Source organism: Tetrao urogallus, assembly GCF_951394365.1.
Source record: "Tetrao urogallus genome assembly, chromosome: 5".
NCBI classification, from domain to species: Eukaryota; Metazoa; Chordata; class Aves; order Galliformes; family Phasianidae; genus Tetrao; species Tetrao urogallus.
This window is the reverse complement of record NC_136818.1, coordinates 20201210-20208129: the sequence shown is the minus strand read 5'-3', so window position 1 is coordinate 20208129 and position 6920 is coordinate 20201210.

The window sequence follows — 6920 nt, the reverse complement described above, 5'->3', positions numbered from 1 at the left end:
CGTGTTCAAGTTTTCATCTGTGGCCCTTTCAGCTCCATTCAGCTGCATTCCTGCAAAGGGAACACAAGACGCTTGGCTTGAAGTCTCATAACATCCCGTTCATAACTCACAACCATTTGTAGCTGATATAAAAGCATAACACTACTCCGACCAAGCAGGAAATGTCAATCAAGAATGTAAAGCCAGAGCCAAAACATTCATATACACACAGAGATTACCATAGGCAAGCAAGAAAGCAAGAAAGTTTTACAAAAAAACAACGCTCTTCTGTGTTGGAAAGTTCAAGTAATTTATCCTTGTTAGTTTTTTGGGGTTGTTTTTTTTTTTGCCTCATGAAGTTCCATGCAAAAAGAATAAAGGATGAAAGCTATAGAATAAAAGCTGTAACATAAAACCGATTCCAAACTGCTTTACATGTGAACAGCTGCCAGAACTGGCTGACACAATCCCACCTGGAGAGGCTCATTCAGGAAACCACCCCTCTGAACATCAGGAGCACAGAAGCCAGCAGAGGTTTAAGCTCTACTCCCTTTCCCTTCCTCTCCCAAAAGGAAAAGGATATTTTTGTTTCGCCTTCTTATTTTTTATGGTTACATATTCTGAAGTGCCGCAGTTGCTGCATGAGCACCAAACTCTGCTTCAAAGGGACTGCAGCAGCCACTGCTCAGAAGTTCGACCTGTTTAGGCTGGCAGGGAAAACAATTTACCAGAAAGAAACTATTCAGAAGTTTACCCACTTTTAAGTATATTTTTAGCAGAGGAGTTGATGTATTTATTGCTTAGCACTAACACTACCTTTCTTTGAAAGTAAACATACAGTTGTGTAATTCACAAATGCATATTTCATCAAGAGCTTGCAGAAATGTCACAAGAACAGAACTCAGACTTAAAATTGTCAACAGAACTCACCAATCTCTACATTCTTAATTGTCAAGGAAGGCAATGCCTTCTCATTAGTTTCATCAATTACCAGGTACGAATATTCATGCTTCTCACCACCCTCCTCTCTGACAGCATCTTTCAAAGAGACTGTTCACAGTGTTCTTCCAGTCAAACAACTACTTTGCCCTCCCACACTCAGCACCAGAGTTATTTGGCATCAACAAGTGGGCGTGGGTATACTTTAGCAATTACAAAGCGTGATACATACATTTTTAAATACCATTGCAACCCACACACTGAGAAGACCACATGACAGGTATTTGCTCTGCACAGGTTTGCACAAAGCTCAAGTCAGGCAACTCCTGCAAGCAGCCGGCTGTAAGTGGCCCTGCCTGCACTCATTGCCCCAGAGCAGTGCTGGTGTTCAACTACAAGGGGACCAAAAGTTACTGATATGCTTCTGAGCTACTGATATGCATATGATGTTGACATCACATGTCAACAACTTGATTTAACTGGGCTCCACGTCCATCTTGTACGTCATCTCCAGTGGGTGCCACCTCCCTGCTGCTGGAAGCCCTGCTGCCCCCTCCTGCTGACTGCATGGCACATGGCTGGCTTTAGGTGGCTGATGCGGGCACAATGGCCCACGTCCAACTAAAGGCACATTAATCAGAGCGATTAATTAAAAATGAAGGTGGTAGATATCCATGACGACTCTTGCAGACACGACCTCCTCAAATCAGAAGATTCCAGCAGCATCCTTGGCTCCCTCCCTCATCTCACCATCTCCCTTGACCATATTTCCATTTTGGAGACTGTCAGATGATTGATGATCAAAAATCATTTCTGTGCTCATCAGCAGCTACAGGCCTCCTCACAGCCACAGGCTGACCAGTCACTGGGGGCTGGCTGCCGGAACACACCCAGCCCCGCTTGTCCTGCCTCACCTTATAGGAGGCAACAAACCAAGGCCTTCTCTGCCCATCTGCTATTTTTCACAGACCTACAGAAGCATCTGCCAAATGACATCATCAAAGGCTGAGGGACTTGGAATTGACACGGTGGAAGTATAAATCGAGACAGACCAACCACACACATACTATTTCCTTACAAAAATTAGCTACAGAGAGTGGTTGCTTCAAGATTACAGCAATTTTTCCAGTGTTGAACTAAGTATGAATTTTCTTTCAGGGAGCGGCTACAGCATAAGTGAATAAACAGGAAAAGAATCTTGCAGTGGATTACCTGAAAAGAAAGCAGAGCTTTGTGTACCATGTGAAGAAAAAGACAGACTGAGGACAAAAAAAAATACAGCAATGGTTCTGTTACTGAAATACAGAGGTTAGCTTGACTCCTTGAGACCTTGAAAGTGTAAATCCACATATAAACATCAACAGTGATTCTAGACATACTGAACCACAACTGAAACCACACAAACCACAATTTTAGTCTTTAATGATGTCCAGGGATATTTTTAAAATTCACCTAAATTAACACAGAAGCCTGAGATAAGTCCCTCCAAATTTAATTAATTCTACTTCAAATTTAACCTTGCATTCGCACAGAAAACGGACAGCCAAAAGCATTTGTGCAGTAATAACCATTCCCCGATGAACATTCCTTAACATAGCAGTGTGACATGTTGGGAAGCAGCTGTTTTCTCCAGACCTTGGCACAACACAGCACAAGTGCTGAGCCACGAGAGGGACGTGCAGGTGAACAAACGCCAAATGAGGACAAGCAGTGAGGTGACTCTGGGAACCTTACCGACATGCTCTGCTCTGCACCACGTCTGACAGTTCAGCGGCTGATTAGCTGGTGCCACACAGAAACCCCCCTTACTGACAAAGTGACTTTGAGGTTTTATTCATGGCCAACAGTGGATGCAGAGCAATTCCTGCTCTGGAATATGTTCTTTCCTCCAGATGGCTTTACACACGGCGCAGATACCCTCACAATCAATCGCAGGGCTCCAGATGAAGGACTGGTTTAGAAGCTCCCAACACACGCAGCGTTCAGCGTAACACCAAATGCAGCCCCTGCCAGACACGGATGGGCTGCACCCAGAGGGCAGAGAAGGACAGTGGGGGTCTGTTAACTACGTGGGACTCTACCTAGGAGTGTGCCTGGCAGAGCAGATTCTGCACAGTTTGTCTTTACCCAGTGCATGGGGAAGGCCCAGCCTATGCTATCATACTCACCAGACAAGCTGTAAGTAAATACATTAATACTAGCATCTAATGTGCTTGATCCAGATGCTTCCTCTTCCACCCCAGATCTATCTGCTGACTGACAAACATCAGACCACATGAAACTAAATCACATCACTGAATATTGCAGAAAGTCACCAAGTGGGTGGAAAAAGGGTACTGCATCAGCTTTGGGCCACATGTGACACCCATTCAACAGAACAGGAACCCTACCAACCCACTCAGCACAAGCCTAAGATTTCACTTACAGCATGTTAACAGAAAGCAGCACACAAAGCTTCCTCCCCCGTTCCCAGAACTATTTTTGCATAGGAAATCATCTGCTCCTCATCGGAGAACCAAAATAATGCTAAGAGGTATTTCATGGCTAGGACTGAATGACCCATGGCTAACCACCTTGTATGAATCAAAAGAACAGGATTACAATAGGGAGGCTTAGAACTTTGACTCCTTGATCTATAAAATGATTTCATCTTCTGCCCCCAGCCTGTTCCTAGTGCTACATTACCGTAAAGGACAAAAAGGGCTTTTGTCCACACACTTAACTCAGCATGGCTGCAGGGGGAGAAAGTCGCAGCGATAACCAAGAGCCAGGATGCCCAGGACAGCCCAAAGTAGGACTGGAAAACAGCTTTGCTGAAAACACTGAGTATCGGTAGGAAAAATAAATAACAAATATTCCATAAAAATCTACAATTACTTTACAAGACTAAATAATAATTGATTATATTAATGCACAATTTTATTTTTAATAAGCTTAAAAAATATCCAAGCAAGAAGATCCTCCTAACTCTCAAGACAGTACAAACCAACCAAACAAAAAACAACAGGTAGCGAGCGTGTCTGAGACAAAGCTTGCTCACAACGCAGTGAGGATCACACTGCACCCTCAGCTGAAAATGAAAGCATGGACACAGCTCCAGAGCAGAGTCCAACATCGATTATGTAACTGCTAACACAGTGCTGCATTATGACAAACACGGTAACAGTGGAGACGCTTCATTTGCTGCCCTATTTCTAAACAAGCTTGATCTAATTTTTACATTCTTTGGTTACCTAAACACAACTGACCGTGCTGCGCGGTGCGTTCCAATCCAAGGCAGAGGAAGCTAGGTTCTTCCAGGCCCTCTCATGGACAACAATCCCTCTTCACTCTTCCTCCACATACAGCCCTTTTTGGCCTAACACAATAGACACCCTGGTTCATACAACTTTATGTTAAAGGCTAAGCAAACCCAAGGAGCACTTCCACACGCCCTCTAGCATTATCTCTATATACTTTCTATCTATTTCATGGATTAGAAGTAGTTAAATTTCCCTTCATGTTTGTGCTGTACCTAGTTTACATAATCAAGTTTGCAGCTTTAATGCTCAAGATCTGCAATATGGCAAGCCTTTTCAACCCCATGTATTCCTTCACTTCATTTTTTCTCTTTATCATTAAAGGGCTGTGCAAACATCTCTTTAACAAGTGAGCACTGCCTCGCATTATTTTCAACATCGCTCACAATGATCAGTCCTAAAAAACAAAACAAAACAAACAAACAAAAAAACCAACAACAAGAAGAATCTTAATGACCCAAGTTATTTCTATCATAGATAGAATGACCCAAAGTTATTTCGTCATAAAAAACAAAAACACCAATAACTGAATCCAGAAGCACTTTCCCAGTCTGAGTCAGAAGGAAGCCCATCCACATTCTTAAGTGTTATTTTATTTTCCTTCCCTGTGAAGCACCCAAGCCATGGATAAAAAACGCATAGACGCTTTGCAGTGAGAGAAAACCACCTGATAGCAAAAGCTAAAGGGAAAAAAAAAAACCAAAACCTTGTAATTAAGGAACGTTCACATTTCTGGACAGAATGTATTATCTCTACTCACACCAATGCCTTATTTTCACTCAACAATCACACTGAAATACAAATGCATTCCTTTTAACAGGATCACTCATCAACAGCAGAAAGAAATGCCAGGCACTTAGGACGATGCAATACATGAGTGAGAAAAACCAACACCTCCTCATTGCTGATGTGTTCATCAGAGTACTGTTGTGGTTCCAAGCCAACTATTAACTGCAGTAAGTGAGGAAGTGCCCCATGAGGCATTCATCAGTAATACAGGTTTGTAAAGAGAAATGCTTGAGGCATCTTGCAATGATGCAAGCTATACAGTAACTTACAGGCCGAGAACACACTGCTGACAAAAACAAATAGAACAACCAGTACATATACTTACAGCAGGCAAAGGAACGCAGAGCAGCAGCCAACGCACATGTACTGCACGTACTGCACTGACACCTGAGTGTAAGAAACAGCAATGTTCAGATGGAGCTCTCAGCGCCTCTCTCCCAGAACATCTTTCAGAACAGAATTTCCCTTTATGAAATAATATTTATCTGTAAACAGCTAAATACCTGCCGCCCTGCGTGCAAGGAGCTAACACAAATGCGCACAAGTAACCATTATAACTCTAAGGACAGTTCTGCAAGTAGGTCACGTAAGGCAAGCCCCCACCACAGCAATATACAAAAGGAAGAGAAGACAAAGTGCCTGCAGCATAACAGATCTAATATCCTTATAATAAAACTAGTCAGGAAACAAGGAACCAATTCTACGTGCAATGAGATTTTCAATGCAAAATGCTGGAGTAATATCTTCTCTCTGCCTTGAAGAACAGCAAAAACTGAGTTGCTGGGTGTCCTGGCTCTGAGTTACCAGACTTCACATCTGAATCTCACTCTTGCTTGCCAGGACAACTTCACCATGCCAGTGCTGGACATCAGGCCTCTCCCAGCCCAGGCAGTCACTCAAACACCACTAAATGCTACAGGCTGCCAAGGAGCACCAGATGGGAAACATTCCACAGAAAATGTTGTACTTAAGCTGATGGAGAGTGTTTATCTCAAATGTCTGCAACAACGTGCTCCACTTTGCTCAGCTCTGTTCTGCCTCTTTTGCCCACAGCTGTACCCAAACTCAATAACACGTTGCCACACAAATCCCGCACGCTGCCCAGCCACAACCAGGGGCTGCTGGGTAACAGAGCCCACGAGGCACTGCATGCAGAACCGAATTCTGAGCAGCACAACAGCAGGACAGTGGCAGAAAAAAGAGCAAAGAAATTAAAAGACTTGGAGGAGCCCTGTGGTAGACCACATAATGTTTTTCCCCTATAGCTCAGCAGCACGAAAGCTTCCCCTTCATATTAATGATGGTTTATAGCAGAAGTTCTATTATCTGAACAAGAACACACGTCAAGCACTAAGGGGCAACCTGCCACTGACCATCTGCTCAATGTCACACACATCTCAGACCACCTCTCACCTCTCACCAGGCTTTTTTCCCACCAGGTTCTTCTGGTATTTTACACTTCAACACTGTGATCTTTAACACCACAGTATCCTATTTTAGATGCACTCATTCACATAGCTAACTTCTGATTGAGTGCCTAAATGAAAGCAAAGAGTTTCTTCCTTCATCTGATACCTTTCTGTTCTCTCCTTCAAGGGAACGGTAACAGCTGTAACAGCTTCATCTCTCACCAGGTCCTAAGATCAGTACTTGTGAAACAAATTATGTCACTGATACGTTACTGATAAGGACTACTAAAAAACAGATCTGAGTATGAATGACAAAGTCGTGCAGAGCAAAAGTGACTGTGCAGCTGCTACCAAAAACAGGAATGACAGCAAGTGGAAAGTACAAATAATTTTGTTATTAAATGTAATAAATTAAGCACAGATACAGTTGAAAATACTGACAGATCTCATTAACTTTTAAAAAAACCAACACATTTATTAACACGACTTCTAACTTGTGGGGAAT